Source organism: Ambystoma mexicanum, chromosome 1p (assembly GCF_040938575.1).
Source record: "Ambystoma mexicanum isolate Mex_15411 chromosome 1p, UKY_AmexF1_1, whole genome shotgun sequence".
Classification (NCBI taxonomy): Eukaryota; Metazoa; Chordata; class Amphibia; order Caudata; family Ambystomatidae; genus Ambystoma; species Ambystoma mexicanum.
This window is the reverse complement of record NC_090921.1, coordinates 28,286,803-28,309,287: the sequence shown is the minus strand read 5'-3', so window position 1 is coordinate 28,309,287 and position 22,485 is coordinate 28,286,803. Positions and strand designations below refer to the sequence as shown.

The window sequence follows — 22,485 nt, the reverse complement described above, 5'->3', positions numbered from 1 at the left end:
ACAGGAAGGCTGAAGCTGCTATTAATCAACCTAAGGTGCTATGTAATCTAGTTCAGTCTCTATCCTCATCTGCTCAGTTACATTCAAATATTATTCCGTCACAGGATCTTTGTGACTCCCTGTCAATCTTTTTTGACAAAAAGATCACCACCATTCGGAGCAAGATCGCTGGGTCCTGCCCCCATCTTCCTATGTCTATTTTGCCCTCCTTAAATATCATTCCAAATTCGACCTGGTCCACTTTTCCGTCTTTTTCTCCATCAGACGTTCTGTCCGATATTAATTAACTCAAATCTGCTCCCCACCCCTGGATCCCATTCCTTGTTCTATTATTAAAGATATTTCAGTTGGTATCGATTCTTGGGTCACAGCAGCAGTAAATGGCTCCTTCTCAGTCCTTATTCCTAATGACCTGAAGCATGCGCTTGTGATCCATCTGTTAACAAATCCTCTGGATCTGGCCAATTTCCGGCCTATTTCACTTCTTTCTTTCTCTGAAACTGCAAGAATCCGTGGTGTCTCCTTTACTGAGTTCTTTTCTTGAATCTGCTCTCTTTTTCGACCCATTTCAATTTGGCTTACGCCCCAGACGGGGCACGGAATCTGTTCTTGTATCTGTGGTAGATGACCATGCCCATCTGGCTGACCAGAGTGGCGTAGGGGCGCTGATTCTATTTGAAGACCTTTCAGCAGCATTTGACACCGTGGACCACCCCACCTTGGCTGCCCGAATGTCTTCCACAGGTCTTTCTGGCCAGGTGCTTACTTGGTTTTCTTCTTTGCTCTCTGGACGCACTCAATCCATCTTTCTCTCTCCTTTTTCTTCCAAACTAGTGGCCTCTGTCATGCGGAGTCCTAGAAGGCTCCGCCTTGTCACTTATCTTGTTCAATATTTACATCCAGCCACTCCTGGCTCTTATCCGCTCCCACAATTTCCTCTGCTATTTCTATGTCGACGACACACAGATTATTCTACGTCTTGATCCGATAGGGCTGTGCGGCTTAGGAACTGGAAGCGGGAGGATGACCAAGAACTGGCTGAAATTGAATGGTGATAAGACAGAGGTGCTGGTAGTTGGATCTATTTCCCCTTCTGTGTTCTGGACCCCCGACTCCTGGCCTGCTGGTTTCGGACCCTGTCCAGTGCCGGCTACTGTGGTGAAAAATCTGGGCGTTAAAATCTCGGCATCTCTGTCAATGTCTGACCAGGTGGCAGCTGTCTTTCAAGCTGGCCATCTCAACTTAACTGTAAAGTCCTGCTGTTTATTTCCTCTCAATTCCACGCTCCTGTCGTATCTGCTCTAGTCTTGAGCAGTATCGGCTATTGTAATGTCCTCTATCTGGCGCAACTTGCCTATTTGATTCATCGACTCCAGCTCTTGCAGAATATGGCTGCAAGTGCAGTGTTCCACCCCCCCTTTTGGTTCTCATTAATCCACTCCTACGTCAGCTATACTGGCTCCCTGTTGGAAAGTGTGGTGTTCGAATCTCTGTGTATTGTCCATAGAGATTTTTACAAACTGGGGGCTGAATAGCTCCTAGAAAGATTCTGTGCGTATGTCCCCTCCAGAGCACTTCGCTCTCAATCTTCGCTAACGATTCGGGTGCCCCAGAAAAAATATTCCCAGATAGGCGGTCAAACGTTCTCTGTTGCTGCAGCAAAGGCCTGGAACTCTCCCTTCGCTCTATGGATAATCACCTCTCCTTTTGCCGCTCCCTGAAGACTCTTCTTTTCTTTTTCTTTTTTTTTTTTAAACTCTTTATTTGTAATTATAAAAAAGCAACACAAAACATATCCATAACATCAAAGGCACATATTTGCGTGATACAATATATACAGTATGTACAATATTCAAACTGTTAGATACAGCACTAGTTACATTTTTAAATTCAACCCCCACCTTACAGTAACAAGCCTCTATTTATAGCAATGATTAAAAACAACAAACAACATCAAACAGTACTCCACTGACAGATATTAACACACAACACAAAACAGACCATTCTGAATGCTTCCTCAATTTTAATTCGCCTATCAGATGCTTCAGAAACCCCTATTAGCCATACAATTCACTGAACAATCCCCAGATTTAAAAATAACGTTCCTCCTGTTTCTGCTTTCTAAAAGTAATTTTTTTATACTCAGACAAAGTGCTAATATCTATTAACCGATCCTCAACACTCGGCTTTGCCCTTGATTTCCACACTTTTAATATTTGTTATGCTGCTACAACCAGAACTCTTCTTTCCTAAATCAGCTTGATCCTGTCTCTGCTGGCTACCTTTGATCGTTAGCGCCAAGATGCCCTTGGGCGACCATTGCGCTTAAGTCCTATTAACATAACATGCTTGCCTTGTGCATATGACCAAATGATACTCCATATCTGTAAACAGGCCCGTGGGTATACCACAACCTGCTCCTATGTCTGCTCACATTATCTGGTATATCAGAGTATTTGTATTGTTGGTCGTTCAGGTGCCAGCGCTGAGAGACTCTCTTTAAGCAACTGAGCCTGCTTGTCCACCCCTCTGGACAGTTCCCAGTAGCACGAAGTCACCACCGAACTCTACTTAAAAGGGCGCATGACTGTGGGCCTCATCACGACTTAGCGCCGGTGCTATCTGCCCTACCGCCGAACTCCCCGGCGCTGATAGCGCCGGATCACGAGTTCGGCGGTAATGTTAATCCCCATTCCCCATTGAGCCCATTCAGGAATGCCCCATTCCCCATTGGGCTCAAAGGGGAAATTTCACGCTAATACTGCCGACGGATTTCCCGCCGGCGGTATGAGCGCAAATTTTCGGCAGATTTCCCCCCAGCTCAGAGCTGGGGCGAAATCCGCCGAAGTCCTGATTTGGCGGACCCTTAAATCCGGCGGTAATAGCGCTACCGCCGGATTTAAGGGTTACTGCCAAAGTCGTGTCAGCCTCCAAAAACAAATCATGGTGCCTGTGATTGCCATGTGTAAGTCAGATGGGCAGCAGTGTGCAATGGCCATGTGTACCCCTCAGGGACATCACATAATATGTCCTCATGGCTGGAATATTACCAGCCACCATTTGTGTGTGCATGCACAGTCGGATCATGGCATCCCTTATCCACCCAATGAATACCCTCCTTGCATGCTCTCTGCCTGTCATGTCTGGAATAGGCATCCCCTTTCCAGTGTTGTGCCATCTTAATGAACATTGACAGAGGCTCCCGAACAAAACGGCCGCATCCAGGGGTGTAAATTCTGATTTGCAAGCTACCACCCATGCATAAAATGTAACTCTCCCATACACATGGCATCCATTTCTTACTCGCCAAGAGTTGGTTATCACTAGCCTCAACCACCTGTACAGTCTGGTTGGTACCCAGAGCTTAAACCGGACAAGGAGGGGCAAAGGTTGCCCATCAACTATTTTATCTAGTAGTATTCTTGAACTTTCCTGCAATTATTTGAACTTTGTATAGGGCAGGTAGGTCTCAGCAGCTTCCTTATAATGTGCCTAAAGTCACTGCACAGAAATTAAGGTTGGAAGTATGCAGTTCACCAATCGTACCCCAAATGCAAGAGGACCTTAAACACAAGTGCAGGGTGGCTGGAAGGAAATGGCGTGCTTCTGGTACATCCTCTGACGAACTGGCCTGCCGCCTGCTCCAAAGGCAATATCGGCTCTCTGTTCCTCACCAAGAAGAGAGCCCACATCCAAGCGCGCGTCTCTGTGGCATCTAACAACATGGCCAAACTCTTTAAAATTGGCAAGGAGCTGGCCAATACTGCTGCAGTCTCTACCTCTCCTGTCCCCTCCCAGGCCCTCTGCACGGCCCTGGCTTCTCATTACATCTCTAAAACACAGGACATCCTGTCCTCTCTCTCTTCCTCTCCTCCTCCTTCCTCTACTCCCTGCTCTTCCTCTGGCCCTTCTACAGCCCGGGTCCTCTGGGCTCCCTGCCTTGCAGCCTGCTACTCTCTTCTGCTTTCAGCCCTGACCATCTGGTCTCCCTGCCTCGACGCCCTGTTCCTTTGGGTTCGCTCCTTGCTGCCCTACTTCTCTGGACTCTCTGCCTTGCAGCCTACTACAGTCCTCTGCAATCCACTACAGTTTTTCTGCACCTTGTGCCATCCGTTAATGCAGCCCTGCTTCCTTGTTTGCAGCCCCCCTATTTCCCGGCTGCTGCTCCCTTTCTCTCTTCCTTGTTTGCAACCCCTTGTTCTTCCCTGTCCTTCTCTTCCTTGAGTCCTCTGTCCTCCCCTTTAGTTTACCCATTTCTATTGTACTGTTTTTTCCTTCATTCCCTTCTGCTAGATTTCTGTTAGACGTCCTTTTTCCTGGTTATTTCTGTTCTTGTCTCTCGTGCGTCTTATGTTGCAGACAGAGTGGGCCCCTGTAATAATAATCTGTGCAGAAGGCTGGAGTTTCCAAAGGTCCGTCGAACACTCTTTTTCCATATCTGCATACACCCCAAGAGGGAATCCAGTTTGTTTGTATCTTTGTATTTCCTGCCCTTTTCTGTTCACAACTACGGTTGCCTACTTTTCTTTCTTGTTGAGTTTCCTGCTGTGTGTGTACTTATCTGTCACCTTACATCAGCACAGCCACCCAAACCCTACCTGGGGGCCCTGTGCCACTCTTAACAGAGTGCCATCCTGACAGATAGCTCTAAGATGTCACACTACCAGCTGCACCTCGTCAGAGGTATTCTTCCTTTCCTCTCATTCTCCCAGAAGCTCACTGTGTCCAGAGCTCTGGTTCTTTCTGGGCTGGACTACTCCACAGCCTCTTTCTAAATCTGCCTGCCTCTACTCTCCGCCCTCTGCAACTCATCCAAAACAGGACTGCAAGACTTGTCCTTGGCCTCAAGCCCAGGGATCTTATCTCTCCAGGACTGAAATCTCTGCACTGGCTCCCAGTGGCTGTGAGGATTAAGTTCAAAACCCTCTGCATAGTCCACAAGGCCTTCTGGGACCTCAATACCTTCAACACTCTCTTCCCAAATATCTTCCTTCTTGAGCTCTTCGCTCATCCCCCTCCAACTCCCTTAGGGTTAGTCGCTTCTCCAAGCAGCGAGTTGCTAGTAGATCTTTCTTCTGCTGGTGCCTCCCTCTGGAACAGCAGGGATCCTCTTTGAAACTTGAGGAGAACCATCTCCGGTTCCGGAAGCACCTCAAGACCTCCCTCTTTCTCTCCTCCACCCCCCTGCTGATCTGATCTCCTGGCTGAATCTGAAACTGCACTGGTTACCTGGCTACCCTCTGATCTCGGGCCCAGGACCCCTTCCCATCCCCGCCAGTTGCACACCTGCACTGCCCCCTGGCAACCCTTTCACTTGGGGCTGTTTCTGCATCGCTACAGCCCCTACTAGCACTTGACACTTGATGTCTGCACTTACCCTTGCACTTGCCACCAGCTGGCTGCACTTGTATTTATTGTCTTTATTTTACTGTTATCCTATGGATTGCACTGCCCCCTCCCCTTTCCCCCTGCACTTTTCCACTCCCCCCATCACCTCCCCTGCATTTACACGATCTCAATGTCACCTGGCCTAGTAGGATCGTTGTCTCTGTTTCCCCTCCCTTGCCTCGGCGCGCCTTATAACACTTGTGTATAGGCGCGTTATAAACTCCATATCATATCATGTTAATTTTAAACATTGAAGTGTTTCCAGTGATATGTTGAAGAACACTTGCAGACCTGTTAAACATGCCAAATCACCCCAAAAACGAACCTTCCACTTCGCTCCTCGGGGCAGCTGATCTTTATCCCGGCCTTGAATGGTACCAAGGCCCCTTTTACAAAGTTTCAAGAATAAACTTGACTATTAGCTGACAGTTTCTACAAACATTGAAAAAAATATAATATGTATCAACAATGAACTTGATTATCGAAAATCTTCTCATCTCTGTTTTGATCATCTTCTTTCAAACCTTCATTCTCCTTCTTGTTACTAACTTTTTATTTCTCCTGTTTCCTTTGCCCTGTTTCTTTTTCTCATCTTTCATTCTCAGTCCCACTTTCTTTCCTCCATTTAATCCTTCTTTATTTTATGCAGTCTTTCTATCTGTGATTACTTCTTTGTACCTACTTTCTTCTTCTTCTTCCCATCTTTCATTCTTCATGACCTTCCTTCTATCTCCCTGTTTCTTTCCGGCATTCATACCACCTTTCCAATGCCTTTTTGTCTTTCTTTTGTTCCCTTTTCTCTTTCTCGAGGTTGCCTTCCATTTTTCCTTCCTCCCATCTATCTACAGGTTTCTTTCCAATGTCTCTCACCTTTCGGTCTTTAACAAACACTATCAATGTTCCGGTGGATTTAAAGTGTGCCAGTTGGCACCGTGGTATGCGTGGCTTGCTGAGTGAAATGGTGGATTCTCAAAGGTCGAGGGGGTTTAGCTTCTCTAAATCTGTTTCATTTATGGTTATTGGTGAAACATCACAAGGATATTGGACTGCGCCACGCTGCATTCCCTAGTCAGAGTGAAACTTGTATGTGGTTATCAACATGTCTGTCTTGGATTCTTGGCTGTTCATGACATTGCGCTGCCCATAAGATGATAACAATTGTGTCACGTGGAGTTAAACATGCAAGCCTCTCAACTCATTTGCACGCCCGCCCGCAAATGTTGTGGTTCTGAGCTAGAGGTGAACTTCCAAGTTTGGCTACTAGGGGGCACTGTGCCATGTGAGGCTTGTTAACTCGGGTGGAGTGTTCTACTCCTGCGCGTTGAAGGTTTTTCTTTAATTTTTGGTATCTGTGTACAGTGCTTCAATCACAAGGACATCCGACTACACCACACACATGAATCCAAAGCGTGTTGAAATTCCTATGTGGTTGTATGCATCCTTGAGAGTTGTCTGTCTTGGATTGGTCGAGCTACATATCAAATAGTGCTTGTGTATAACGCGGGTTAGAATGTAAATGTGCAAGCTACTAGCCAGGGAAGGCATCTACCCTGCAAAAGCACGTGATATCCAATTGGCCAGAATAATGGACACACGCCAGCAGGGAATGAGACCAGGAGGTAATTTTCAAGGAAGAACAAAACTTTATATAAAATAAAGCAAAGAATATTTGTCTTGTGGGGATGATTGTGGGTACACCTTCTTATGTTTGCGACCTTATATTGTTTTCAGCTTTTCAGCCGTGTCGCATCCGTGTGGCAATTATTTGGAGGAACCAATCCCCTACCTCCTCGGTTAGAGAAACCGAAACACGTTGTTTGCCACACAATGATTGCGCCACACTTGAGTTTCAAATAGACATTTTTCTTTATATTTTAATGTTGGGTCTCAAATGTTTTCCATTTAACATCATATAGCCCCTTAGCTGACACGTGTTTCGGCTACTCAAGAGCCTTTTTCAAAACAAATAGGGCAAAAGCATCTCAATTCAGTACAAAATCATATTCTTGCTCTAAATCCAGGGTAAATTACATGATGGTTATGCACAGAAAAGGAGAAAAGACACAAATGAAGAGTTGCATATAGATGGTCAGTTATAAAGGTTTCCATAAAAACAGGAATAGAGTTTTCATAATAAATGAAATCAGATAACGCAAATGATCCCCAATGCAATCATGAATAGAAGTGCACAAATATAATGAAAAACAATACAACCAAGAAAAAACGGGGAAAGGGAAAAAAATAGAAAAAAACCTTTTAGCATACTTTGTCATGTGCGTAATATAAATCAAAGAAACCACTTCTTAAATTGCTATTTGTTCTAGTATCCCAAAAAGTAACCATTGTTCAGCTCAACAAACGCAGTGTATTCCATTTCATAATATAAATATATATCTATATATGTCACCAATGTCCACCTTGATAATGTCGATTTAAAACTGCAACATTTGGCACCATACCAAAATATAAAAGAAAAGGAATAAGAAAAAAGATAGTTATATCTTACCCATCATTTTTGAAAGAAAGTCCTGGGTCAATCCCTACAGTGTCAAAAAATATATACGTATAATATGGGATAGTTTTTTCTACTTTCATGTTATTCACAAATGCTTAAATACACCGATTTACTGGAATCCCTAGCGCAAGCTAAGATGCAGATTCATTCGTATTCAAACTCTTTTGTTTATAAAGAATAGATCGTTTCGGGTATCACTAGTACACATACCAATACCACACGGCATGCGGAATCGTAAGCCGCGATGCGTGTTGCGAAAAATAGTGTCTATTTTGAGCTGTCCAAGGTCCATGTATCCCTTCTTTACGTTACCTTAGTACGGGCATACAAAAACATCTCCTCAATCCCTGTTCCATGGCCCACAATGTCCGCTTACCTCATCGTACTATTTTTTCCTGTTCCTCGCGTCGGCCTTGCACTGCAATGAGCCGCCGCGCGGGTTCACAGTGTTTTCAATAGTGTTGCCATGGTTTCGAGACACAATCCTTTTTCCGTTTCTACTCGCTTTCACATGGCCGCCATTTTGGAGCGGTGTGGAATGCAAAGCCATGCAATGCGATCACATTGGTGGTCCCTAGTGCATACAAAGGATACATATGCCATCCCTATAAAAGTATTCATGAATTGTAAGTCAATAGACATAGTATTGTTGTACAGTGTTCCTTTACAGTACTATTTCAGGAAATATTATTTCCCCTATTTCATGGTTGTGGTACAGTAACCACAGGTGCCAAATGTACCATGCTGAAATCTACATTAGGTTTTTTTTAAAACAAAACACTATATAAGCATAATGCCCCCACATTTTATAAGTGCTGTTTTGCAGATTCAGCTTCGAAATATACACCACTATACATCCCGACCATAACAATATCGGCCATCTTAGTAAACACTACAGTAATTACCGTCCTTCACCATGTTGTGACGCCCTTCACATTTATAACTAAAAAATGCAAAATAAGTTCAAACATATAGTCCCATTTCTGCCTATGTACACCCCAGAGGCCAAAAACAGTTCATACACTTTGGCTTTTCACTCATATATTCACAGGAAACTCCCCATTTCATTATCCTGATTCAGACCAAATTCTATTGATCTGAATTTACAAATGAATCTTGCTTCCATCTGCCTCAGTTTTTCTTCAAGGTTTCCCCCTCTTCTTCCTAGTTTCACCTTCTGTAAGCCAATAAATTTCAATTCCTTTTTATCATTCATCTGATGATTACGCTGCCAGTGATGGGCCAAGGGTAATGATGCATCCTGGCTTCCGATCGTTGAGAAATGCTCCCGTATACGTATTCTTGTTTCCCTGATCGTACTTCCAATATAAATCATTTGGCATGCGCATATTATCGTATATATAATATATTTCGAGCGACAATTTATATTCTCTTTAAAATAAAGCAAGCAAAGAACTCTGCTGCCTGAGAACACTCTGCCAAACAATACACGGGCAGCCCATTAAAAGGGCACACAGCGTCATCATCCACGTTTCACATAAGGTACACATCCTGACATTTGATTGGAAAGGGCCCTATGGAACAGTTGATACTATAAGAAAGGTTGAATGTTCATTGGTTGCTTCATGCCCACGTCGGTCCGCTGTGCTCCTCTCCGCGGTGTGAAAGGTCAGGGCGAAAGTGACGCAGTCCTCTCTATCTAAGCTAAGCAATAAAAACTAACAGTTATACGAATAATGGCTGTTATTCAAACTCTCACATGAACGGGGGTATTAACAGAACATGGGTAATATACTGGTGTTTCAACCTCTCCACTTGGGGTCCTCTTTGATACCCTTGTCCCAGTACCCAGGTGCCCTCCCCAGATGCTGGGTCCACCATCCTCCCCTCTTAGAACTCTCATGATCTAGGGAGACATGCGTTTCTTTTGGGAGGATATACTGATGACTGGGATTAGGCCTGTGGTGGGTGTTCTGGTGGGTGTTCTGGAATGGCCAGTGTGAGAGGGTCTGATGGTTATCAACATGAAGGGGGGGGTTTGGCTTGGTGAGGAGGGAGTTGAAAGGGCACAGGCAGTTTAGTGGAGATGGATTGGCACTTGTGTTAGAAGTTTTGCTGTGATCTCATGCTCTGCGGAGAGTGCAATCAAGGGAAGTGATGCGGGAAAATTGCAACAGTAAATGATTGGACTTCCGTAAGAACAATTCTCGCGCAGAGCTGCCGAGGAAGGCAGAGGGTGGGGGCTCGGGCTCTCCATGCTGTGTGAGGCGCTGGGGATGGGGAGAGCTGGGTTTTGCAGTGAGCCGAATTCTGGGCCTATAAAAAAGATGGCGTCTCTTTTTGTCTTTGGCTAGGCAGTGGATTAGGTTTTGCAGATACATTTCTATATTATATTACATGATCAGGTACAGTGGGGATGGGGTCTTTCCCCCCCTTATTTCACACAAACTTCAGTCGCACCGGGAATGGTAAGGCGGTGGAATTGGACGACCTTGTCCCCAACACCAGCATGAAAAGTTCTTGCCTCCTTAATTCTCAACATACACACACAACATCACTTCTTACTCGCCAATAGTCAGTTCAGACTAACTAATGGCTACTGACCAGCTCACATTTTGTGACTAAGATAGTAACATTTTCTCAAAAGTAACTACTAATGAAAGCTTTTCGGCTAATTTCACATTCCACTGCCATTGCTTTGAAAGCTCTGTTCCTTCAGTCCAGTTCTCGCTTTTCTTCTACACTAGTTTCACCATACAGTGATTTCTCCAGGGATCCAGTCGATTCTGCATTAGATAATCTGATCAGTCGAGCTGTAATCTTCCTTACTTGACCATTATGACTGGGTAATCTCGTTTCAACCCCATCTATGACTGATAGCATCAGACTCTCACTCTTCCAGCCTGGAATCCAATGAAGTCTGAGATATTTCCGGTCAAGGAAGCCCAAGTGTACACGATATGATTGACAGGGTTTTCCATAGTGGATGAACATTGTATTATTAAGCCAGTGATGTTTCAAAATGACCTGCTTCCATATTTGCTCCACACCTCAGTCTCAGGCTGCAGTAGTGCATGGCGGGTGCCAAATTTGAGATTCTCTTTTTTAAGCAGCAGCATCGTATCGTATCGTCAGACATGCACAGTAGGTCACACAGAAGGTAAAAACATAGTTGGGTTTATATCGCTGTGCACACACCTAGCTGCAAACTGTGGAGCACATAAAACCATCCATAGCAACACACATAACACAACGCAGCTCTGGATTCAGACCACTGACCTCCATGCTGTATGCACAAGACAAAAGTAAAACGCACGCAATAAGCCATCATTTTTTGTATTTATTTTAAAAAATGTTTTTTAGTTGGTCAAGCCAACTGTTAAAATATTACATCTCTCTCCACATCATCAAATCACACAATTGCAATCATATAAAAAACAAAAAGAGGAAAAAACAAATGATCCCTTATTGATACAAAACATCCATTATCGCAACAATTTTCATCCATAGCAAAGAAAAAGGAAAGCTACAGCCCTCCATGTTCCCTGTCATGAGTGTTGTCAGGCCCCGTCAGCTGAAAATAATGCCTGCATACCCACCCTCTGGATGCAATTAACCGCAAGAAGTGAACAGATGTTTCCTGTATACCGGGTTTCTGTGCATATTCTCTGCCGGCAAGAGACTCGGTGAACAGATGTTTCCTGTATACCGGATTTCTGTGCGTATTCTCTGCCAGCAAGAGACTCGGTTAACAGATGTTTCCTGCATACTGAGTTTCTGTGCCTATTCTCTGCCGGCAAGTAACTTGGTCAACAGATGTTTCCTGTATACTGGGGTTCTGTGCATATTCTCTGCCGGCAAGAGACTTGGTCAACAGATGTTTCCTGTATACCAGGTTTCTGTGCATATTCAATGCCAACAAGAGACTTGCTCAACAGATGTTTTCTGTATACCGGGTTTCTGTGCATATTCTCTGCTGGCAAGAGCCTTGGTGAACAGATGTTTCCTGTATACCGGGTTTCTGTGCATATTCTCTGCCGGCAAGAGCCTTGGTGAACAGATGATTCCTGTATACTGTGTTTCTGTGCATATTCTCTGCCGGCAAGAGACTTGGTTAACAGATGTTTTCTGTATACCGGGTTTCTGTGCATATTCTCTGCTGGCAAGAGCCTTGGTGAACAGATGTTTCCTGTATACCGGGTTTCTGTGCATATTCTCTGCCGGCAAGGGCCTTGGTGAACAGATGTTTTCTTTATACCAGGTTTCTGTGCATATTCTCTGCTGGCAAGAGCCTTGGTGAACAGATGTTTCCTGTATTCTGGGTTTCTGTGTATATTCTCTGCCGGCAAGAGACTTGGTTAACAGATGTTTTCTGTATACCGGGTTTCTGTGCATATTCTCTGCCGGCAAGAGACTTGTCATGAATTCCCAGATTCGCCCCTTTTGGACTGCTTGGAAATGTAGAAATCGTCTCGCGGCATCCATGTTTTCCCCCAACATGGCCACCGCTGCCGAGATCGCTATTGCAGCGGTCTAGTTTTCCTTCACCGCATCAGCTGATAAGCGCCGCTCTCACGCGAGCCGGCGCGTCTCAACGTTCGGTTGCCTTCAGCCGTTCTCAGCGCTTCTCCTGCGGACTTACCCTTGTTTTTGCCTTCCCACTGTCCTGTTTCTAACCCTGCCGTGCCCTTCCTTGTCCTTCCCTGTTGCTTTCCCTTTTCGGTGCCTCACCGAATCTGCATTACCGCCGGACTCCTTCTGCGGTTCCTGGATACTTCCTTCCTGGATTCCTCCATCATTCCTGGAACTTACTCTTGAGTCTGTCATCTAAACCAACACCGTCAGGGCAGTGGCCCCGGTGGCCAGCCCGCTCTGCTCTTAGGCTGGCAGGGTGGCGTCGGGGGAGACTCGCCCATATCTCTTTGAGTCCCGGACCTCAAGAAAGAAAGAAAAGGATCCTTCCCTTAAAAAGAAAGCCTCGAAGGATAGACAGGTGAGCTTGGACCCCAGGTCCCACTTGCGTGACAACTTGCTTAACAGATGTTTTCTGTATACTGGGGTTCTGTGCATATTCTCTGCCTGCAAGAGACTGAACAGATGTTTCCTGTATGGGAGGAATACATGAGGGCTAATTACCTTGATTCGCATGCAGGGCAGATGGAATGTGACCAGACTACGGCCTGGGTTAATGTCAATGGTCAATGATCATAGTGTGTGTGACACGGCTGGATGGTGATTTTCAGAATAAGATATACATTATTCATGTATATTCACCACCCAAAAAGGAAAGGGGTACTTTTGGGGGAGTTGAGGGATATCTTGAATGAGCTTATAGCGTGTGGGGCCCGTGGGAATCTCCTTCTGATTTCAGATTGGAATGTTATACTGGGCCCATCCTACGTAATCAACAATGAAAGTAGATTCTTGGAAGAGGCCTGTGGAAATCCCAAGCGGCATGCAGCCAGATAATGGCGGCAGAGAGCTAGCCAAACTCCTCTTTGAATTCTCCATGGTCGAATTGAATGGTAGGACACCACGTGATACTTCACCAAGACGTATGTTCACTAGAGGTTCCTATACATCCATTATCGACTGCCATTTCCTCGGCCAAGCGGTGGATTTCTGAGTTGAGGGTAGAGTAGAGGGTGACCATTCTCCCATGGTCGTACAGATTTGGCCCGCGGGGGATGAGAATTGCCAAGCCCCGGGTTCAATGGTACTTCACACATGGCAGCCAAACATGGTACACATTGACAGATGTCTCTATGAAGTTATCAACACCCAGCGCCAATTATTTTTGGACAGCTGGCATACTGCGGTAGAAACTGTGGCAGCCTTTGAGTCCTTCATAGATATCCTCTGTGACCGCATGGATAAAACACAAGATAGGAACATCAAGAGAGTACCTCACACACACTCACATGCACTCTGAATGTCAGGCCAGGAAAGCATCTTTACATGAGGCACTTTAAGAGAGGTACCTTAAAGGCCGGTCAGAGATATGAACTGAAAAGAGAGTATACAGTGTTTATGAAAAGAAAGAAACAAGAGGCAACAGAAAAAAATGGGATATTCTAGCAGAAGCAGTGTGTACCAACACCCACAGGCTATTTTGGAGGCTTGTAGCTAAAGGCTGGGAAAAGACAGGCCGTCAACAAGTGGGTAATCTCGATAAAGACAGATGGGTGATGCACTGCCAGGAGATCTTTTACACAGACTACAATAAACTGGCCCAAGTGGTTGGTTTCAATGATAGCATCACATTCACAGAGTCAGAGGTTTCAGTGGCCATTGACCAACTGGCGAAGGGCAAAGCCGCAGGCCTGGATGGGTTAACCTTACATGTTTTCATGGGTTATGCTAATTGGTGGATACCAATGTTGGCAAAAAAGTTTGAGGCAATTAGTGCAGTCTCGAAAGTCTGGACTTGGTTGAAGTGCGGGATAATCGTGTCAATATGTAGGAAAGGGGAGCTGGAGGTGCCCGATTGTTATGGCTTATTTCACTATTGGAGCTCCTCTAAAATGCCGCTAAGTGTTTTCTTGGTGGATTGGAAGATTGGGTGAGCGAGAATAACATCTTGCAGCCATCACAGGCAGGCCGCCGGTGTGGTCTCTCGATGCTAGATCACTGCGTTATTTTGCAGACTCAGGGGTGGAACTGTATGCTGCCCTATTAGGGCCCTCATTACGATACTGGTGCTAAACCATGGCACTATTAGCACCATGGTTGGTGCCGATATCGTAACGAGTCCGCCAATGTTCAATGGGGAATTACCACCCCATTTCAAGGTTGGCGGGGCGGTAATTCCCCATTGAACATTGGCCCTTCCCCATTCCCATTTTTGCCCATAGGGCTCAATGGGACTGGGGAAGACGGTAAGTACGGTACCACAAATTTCGGTACCGTACTTACCTCGAGTGTCCCTTTGCGGGTCCCTACTTTAACGGCTGGTCTAGACCAGCCGTTCAGGTCGGGTCCCGCAAAGGGACCTCGTAGTAAGGCGCTAAGTGCTTAACGGCGCTGGGGCCTTTTTACGGCGCCGTTAACCACTTAGCGCCAGGGTCGTAATGAGGCCAAAAATCTTGAAAAGACCCTCGATGCAATTGATAGGGGCACATTGAGGAGGAAGTTAGATGCACTGGAGGTCCCACTAATCCATCAAGTTTGTTTCAGTTATTACCATCAAACTATGACTGCATTATGGTATGGAGAAGTAAGAGCAAACACACCAGAGGCGTAAAACGGGGGTGCCGCTCACCGCTCTCTCATTTATCTTTCTTTGGTCAGACTTTGGCAGGCAGAGCAACAACATTGTGTGTCCACCCAGGCTGGGGAACAAGGGGTGCAGTGCATTGCCCTATGCTTACGGCACAGCTATTCTGGTGCTAACTCCAGCTGGCCTTAATCAAGGGCTCCACTACGCTGTGGAATTCCTGTAATCCCACAAATTAAAGCTAAATAAAAGTAAAACCAAAATCTTGATGTTTGGGGAAAAAGGGGAAATCCTTCAGGAATTTAATGGGGAATCCATTGGAATTGTGGACTCCTGTATGTACCTGGGCCTAAAGTTTGCAAGCAACGGTCTTTGGACGGAACATATTAAACCTCAAGCGGACAGAGCCAAGGTTAGACTCAAGGGGCTACAGAGATTTTATTGTAAATACAGAGCCCTCAGGCTAGTTCAGTGCAGGGAAGTTTATAAACTTACAGTGACATCACAGATACTGTATCTCAGCAAGATATGGGGACATGGTAACTGCAAGCATTTGGAAATAGTGCAGACAGGATTCTGGGTTTACCATCAGGGTGTCCGAGCAGTCCACTAAGAACTGAATTAGGACTACAGAGTAGCTCCTCAATGGCACGGGCTAGACGCCTGACAGGAGTGTTCAAACAACCCAAACACCCTGTTGGGTTTTGCAGTAATGGAGGCTGTTACGGGCCAGGTCGGACCTTGCGGACGGAATAGCACGCGCGAGCAGAGCATGTTGGATGCACGGCACCGTTATAAATGGTGCCGGTGCATCCTGTCTCCCCATTCCTATTGAGCCCTGAGAGGCTCAATGGCAATGGGGAGTAAATGTTTCCGGCCCCTGGCAATGGGGAAATACAGGGTCCGCCAGGGTCGTAATGGCCCTGTATTTCCCCATTGCCAGGGGCCGGAAAAATTTGCAAGTTTGGCGGCAGCCTGCATGTTTTACCTAGAGAGGACCAGGGTTCTGGAGAAACCGAGCTTCTGGGGGAAAGTGAGAAAGGGAAGAATCCCTCTGAGGAGGTGCAGCTGATAGTGTGACTTCTTAGAGATGTTGGAGATGTGAGGAGAGAAAGAGAGGGTGTAGTCGAAGATGGCACCAAGGTTCTTAGCCTCACTGGAAGGAGCAGGTAGAGGGCCCAGATTGGACGGCCAGAATGAGAGAGGAAGGTGGTAGCAGGAGTCCCAATGAGGAGGATCTCAGTCTCACTGGAATTAAGGCAGAAATCGTTGAAGGCACACCATTCCTAAATTGCGGACAGACAGTCTAGTATGAGAGAAGGAGCAGAAGAGGCTGAGAGGAGCCTGAAAGAAAGCTGGGTGTCATCTGCATAACAATGAAAGTTAGAGTAGAAGGTAGAGATGTGGTGGGCCAGAGGTGCCAGGTAGTGGTTAAAGAGCCAGGGAGAGAGGTTAGATCCCTGGGGAACAGCACAAGTAGAGAGTGAGAAAGAAGAGAGGAAAGACCCAAGTTGGACCTTTGAGGGTCGCTCAGTGAGAAAGGAGGTCAACCAGGCCAGGGCCTAACAAGTGATACCAAGGTTGTCACAGAGACGATTGAGCAGGATGGCATGGTTGACTATGCCGAAAGCAGAGGATAGATCATAGAGAATGAGGACTGAAGGAAGGTTAGAGTCAAGATTGGAGAGCATGTCTTCATGGGTGTTCAGGAGAGCAGTTCCGTGCTGCTGCAGCTTTGAACCCAAACTGGTGGTCATGGTGGTAACCAACAGATTCCGTATGTAGATTAAGCTGGGAGATGGCCAGCTTTTCCAGGAGTTTTCCCAGGAAAGGAGTGATGGAGATCGGGCAATAGTTTGCCAGAGAGGAACGATCGGCAGAGGGCTTCTTTAGAAGGGGGTGCACAAGGGAGTGCTTACGGTAGGAGGGGAAGGTTCCAGCGGCAAAGGAGTGATTGCAGAAATTGGCCAAGGCTGGAGCAAGGGTGTCGATGTTGTCGTTACTGGATCTGGAGGAGCAGGGGAGCATCTGCTTTGACAAGACTTCATAGATTGGACTAGTCTAGAAACATCGTCGGGAGTGAACAGAGGGAAGGAGAAGAAAGGAAGAGGAGATACGGCCGGAGAGGGGCCCAGAATGGTAGAGGAAGAAGGGGTAGAGGAAGAGAGAGCGGACAGAATGTCCTGAGTTTTAGTGGTGAAATGAGATGCCATAGCCGTGAAAAGGGCCGGGAAGGGAACAGGAGAGGTAGAGACTGCAGCAGGATTGGCCAGCTCCTTGCAGATTTTCGAAAGTTCGTCCTAGTTGTTAGAGGCCTCAGAGACGTGGGCTTGGATGTAGGCTTTCCTCTTAGAGAGGACAGAGTCTGTATTGCCTTTGGAGCAAGTGGCAGGCCAGTTTATCATAGGATGCGCTTGATTCCCTCCACTTCCTCATAGCCACCCTGCACTTGCGCTTAAGGGTGGCGAGGTCTGAATCGTACCAAGAGTTGCACATGGATGCAGGCTTCAAGTGGATCCTCATGACCGCGGCAAGGACATCAAGAGTGTTAGAGATAGAGAGATGAAGGTGGGTGGCAGCGCTGGGGTCGGCTTAATCCGTGGGGCAGAAAACTATAGGAGAGAGGAGAGAAGAAAGTGGTCAGTCTAAGAGAGAGGAGTGGTGAGAGGGTTGCAGAGGTGGAGGTCTGACGAGATCTACCCTGCGAAAGAGCCCAGAGGAGGGGCTAGAAGTATCCAAGTGAGTGCTGAGGTCTCTGAGGAGGAGACGTTGAGAGGTCAGCTCACTTAGAGAATCCAGGTTATATTATGCTAATACATTTCTATAGTGCCAAGGCACATGGGCATCCAGGCAACAAGGATACAATGCAGAACACAGATATTTACTCGAACAGTCTTGTCGTCAGCAATTTTCTGAAGACCAAATGATCCTCCTTGCGGAGAGCCTCCGGCAGCTCGTTCCAGGCCCTTGCCGCCAAGACTGGGAATGCACGCCATTTCCCTGAGCCCTTTTTAAGCGATCTACTTTAAGGCAACAAGCCTGTGCAGATCGAAGATTTCTTTAGGGTGATAGATGAGCACCTTTCCTTTAAGGTATTGGGGAGCGAGTCCAAAGATACATTTATGACCTACTGTCAGCTGTTTAAAGGAAATCCTTGCAGAGATTGGCAGCCAGTGCAGCTCCCTCCGGGCTGTAGATGTAGGTTAATTTTGACCCATTTGATGGACAACGCACACGGCAGCATTATGTCCCTTCTGCAATTTTTGAATGTCTTCTTTACTGCCAGCACTCAATAGAGCATTGCAGTAGTCCAGCCGTGGGCGTATCACTGCCCTAGCTAGCTTAGCCCGATTGTCTGTCGAGATCAAGGGGGCCACCTGCCTTGGCACTTGTAGATGGCAGGTGGTGCTTTTTTCAATGGCTTCCACATGGGCCCCTGCATTCAAGCTGGCCTCCATGTAGGTGCCAAGGGTTTTTACTTTTGGGGCCATTGTTATACGGCTACCCCCCACCTCAAAATCATCAAACACCTGGTACAAACTGTCTCTAGCATGTTGTGATCCATATATCATTACCTCTGTCTTTGTGGCGTTTAAGCATGACCAGTTGTTTGCCTTCCAAATTTTTATAATCTAGCAGGCTTGATTTAGCTTTTCCTGGTCCACTGTATGCTTTCCGCTAATCTCTACCAACAGTTGGAAGCCATCCACGTAATTCGTAAATAAGAGACTGAGTTTTTCTAGTTCCATGACAGAGGGTCAATATATATATTAAAAAGCAGAGGGGACAAACAGGCCCCCCTGAGGGACTCCACAGGTGATAGTTGCTACTTCACATGAAGTTGCACCCCAATAGAGCCTTGATTTTCAGCCATCTGACCGCCTTCTCTGAGAAGCCCCCCACATAGGCCATTCGATCCAGCTAGATTCCATGATCAAGCAGATCGAAAGCTGCCGATAGATCAAGTAAGACCAGCAGCCTGATCTGCCCTTTTCCAGCATGGACAGCATCTGGGTCTGGAGATCTTATAAAGCACTTTCAGTTCTGTGAACGCATCGGAAGCCCGACTGCTTCTTCTGTAAAATACCAGCCGTTGCCATATGGGATTAAAGCTGTTTGGGTGCGACTTTGTCAACTAATTTTAATAAAAACAGCGTGTTTGTGATTGGGCCTAGGTTTGCTGCATTTTTCGGATCTAAACCTTCTTTTTTTTAAAGTGGGGTCACTGACACATCTTTTATAGCTTGCGGTATACTACCAGCTTTAAAGGTGACATTAACAAATGTACATAAAAACGGGGCAAACATTTCTTTGTGCTCTAAGAATATCTTGGCGGGAAGAAGGTCTCCAGGGCAGCTTCCGGGGTGCATTGTTTATAGTATATTTTGCATTTCTGCAGTGGCCATCATGGAGAAACCAAACCCATCAGTATATGATCTCTGGCTATGGTCTCTTAAGTCATTCATCACACTATCCTCCTTTAGATTTTCTTGCTCACAATCACAATTAGCATCAGTGGGGATAGGCTTCTGCCTATCCAATTCTTCCTTGATCTTGTTTTGAGTGCACTGGAGTTTGTCGGAAAAGGCTTTTTGGACCTGTATACAGTCATCCTTAGTGGATTTGATGATATGACTAAGAGCTGTGGGCTTTTCCCAGGATCTAAAAAGCTTAAAAAGTTCTCTTGTTTGGTTACCAGCCTGATTTATATGATCATTATAGTAACTGCATTTCACTTCAGTAATTTTGTCTTTGTACTCTTTTCCCCTGAATGTCCATGTTATTTTATTTGCAGGGGTTCTATCTTTCAGCCAGGCATGCTCAGCCTGCTCCTTACTCGCTTTCAATTGCACTAGAGCTGGTGAAAACCTTTTCCGATGATTAGGCGCATCTCTAATATTTCTGGTTTTCAGAGGAGCGAGTCTGTCTAGCATAATCGTTAAGTCTTTATTATAACGGGTTATAAGAGTATCTGGATATTCTGGGTCATTTGTTATATTCATCAGTCCATTCATGCAGTCAGTCAAGTCGGTCGCTGTGATGGTCCGGCATTTCTACTTTGGACCTTACACAAAGGTTCATGTTGTGCTTTGAGTGACAGCAGAAGGTGTAATTGACAGGAAATGATCCGACCAAACACACAGTGTGGTTACAATTTCCATCAATACAACATAAACTTTGCAGATTCTCCCGGCAGCCTATAAGTCAACATGTCACAACCCTCACATTCTATTGCAACCTTCAGTATATACTAAGTTCTTTCTTACATATAATAGCAACAGCCACCGCCCAGTCCATCCTCACAATGTTTTCCAATGAAGACAAACACGGGCGGGGTCACTTGTTCAATCGTGAGGCCATGAGCATCATAAAGCCAGGTTTCTGTAACACACATGGGGGGCCTCATTACGAGGCAGGCGCTCACGGAATGAAGTGGACCGGTACGGGACCGGCCCCCTTCATTCCGTCAGGGCCGATTACAAGGTTCCCTTCGCGGGTCCCATGAGAGGAAGAGGGAGGTAACAACGGGACACTCATAATGTGCCTGTTGTTACCTCCATCCCCATTCCCATTGAGCCCTATTGGGGCTCAAATGGGAATGGGGAATGGTTCCTGCAAGGAGGACTTACCTGGTCCTCCTATGTCAGAATAACCCGGTAAGTCCCCATTGCAGGAACCCGGTAAAGGAGCCCGGTTTGGTGGCAGCCATGGCGCTAATAGCTCCATGGCTACCGCCAAACCCGTAATGAGGGCCATGATGTCCACCTTATGCTCTAAAATGAAATCATAAACGTCCACTGTGTGTTTGACAAGAGATCTAGTGTTGAGTAGAATGAGTTGAGTTGAGCTAAATTCAACTGTGAGACAGAGAGCTGTGTGATTAACTGACTTTTTACTTGTGAAACATTCTGTTTTATAATGGGACTGGTCTGACCAAGTTCGCATGGACTATTTTGCGCACAAGTTGGAAAGCAAAAGGAGTCCACACAATGTTTCTCAGAGGGCATATGAATATGGCACTGTGATGTGTTTAATGGCACATTATGCATTTAACCTCTTTCTCTCTCCTCTAGGAGCGATAGGCCGGATATCTCTACTGGCGGTACGCCTTCATGGTGGCTCTTATTTTCCACCACAGGCATATCGTGGTCCCTCTCCCCAACACTAAGACTCAATGGGAGCATGCTGCAGACTGCAGTCACTGGGCCTCATTACGACCCAGGCAGTAGGGGGTTAACGGCGCTGGTAGAGCTGCCAGCGCTGTTAACCCCCTACCGCCTAATTACGAGGTCTGCTCGCAGGTCCCGCTAAGGACGTCTGGTAAAACCAGGCGTCCGTAGCGGGAATCGCTAGCAGACCAGGATGCTAACAACGGGCCAGTTGTTAGCATCCTCCCCATTCCCATTGAGCCCTTTGGGGGCTCAAATGGGAGTGGGGATGTACCAGGTCCGGGTTCCAGGAAAGGGAATTACCGGGCCCTCCAAGGTCAAGAATTCCCCATTGCTGGAACCCGGACCCAGTACCCAGTATGGGGGTAGCCATGCCGGTTAAAGCGGCATGGCTACCTCCATACTCGTAATGAGGCCCACTATTTGCGGATTGTTTGCGCTGATGACTTGTGTAACTAACACATCATTAGGGAGTGTTTGTTTATATTCAATTAATTTAATCCCCATATTGCTGATGAGAAGAGCAACACAACCAGCCACAATCGCACATCCCAGCACGGACCGTCACAGACCGGCTAGTTCCGTTGGTGCCGGCACGTTCGCACCAGGGGGAGGTATAAGAATGGTGAAAGAACTACAATCCTTAAGGGAATTGTAGTTCTTTCACTTTATTGGCGTGTGTGCCGAGGAGGAGACTCGGATTCAAATCACACGTGTAGCCCGGCAAATGTAACAAGAAAGGCTAATATCAGGAGTCAAGTACAATTTCTCTGTCAATATAGCACTAGATGTTAGAACAATCTGAAAGGTTAAACAATAACACTCTTCCAGGTGTTGGAAGAGGCAGCACACAAGGTGTGGGTCTGTATTGATCTGTTTAAAAAATAAAGAAAAGAAATGCAGAATGAAGGACAGAGAGGTGAAAAGTGATGGAGAGTAAATAAGGGAGAGTAAGAGAGAAAGTAAAGATAGAACAGAGAAAGAAAGGGAGAGGAGAGAAGAAAACCCTTAGTTATAATCCTCTTGGGGCGTCCCTTTTCTTCAGTGCTTTGTTGCATTGCTGCTATGTTCATTTGTTATAAATCCGACATATGCATACCGAGGGGAAGAACAACCGTAGGCGAGAAGGAAAGAAACAAGTGGAAAGTTCTAATGAGAAGGAAAGACATATATAAAATGAAAGGAAGTTAGGATAGAAAGAAAGCAAAGGAAGCAAAGAGACATAGATCGGAAAA

General features: G+C 46.1%; 1 protein-coding gene across 1 annotated transcript in view; it reads left to right on the top strand.

Annotated features, from left to right (window-relative positions):
* LOC138564903 (myb-related transcription factor, partner of profilin-like) overlaps positions 1-22,485 on the top strand; it is a 29,197-nt gene that overhangs the window by 3,030 nt on the left and 3,682 nt on the right. The gene's annotated exons all lie outside the window — the stretch shown is intronic.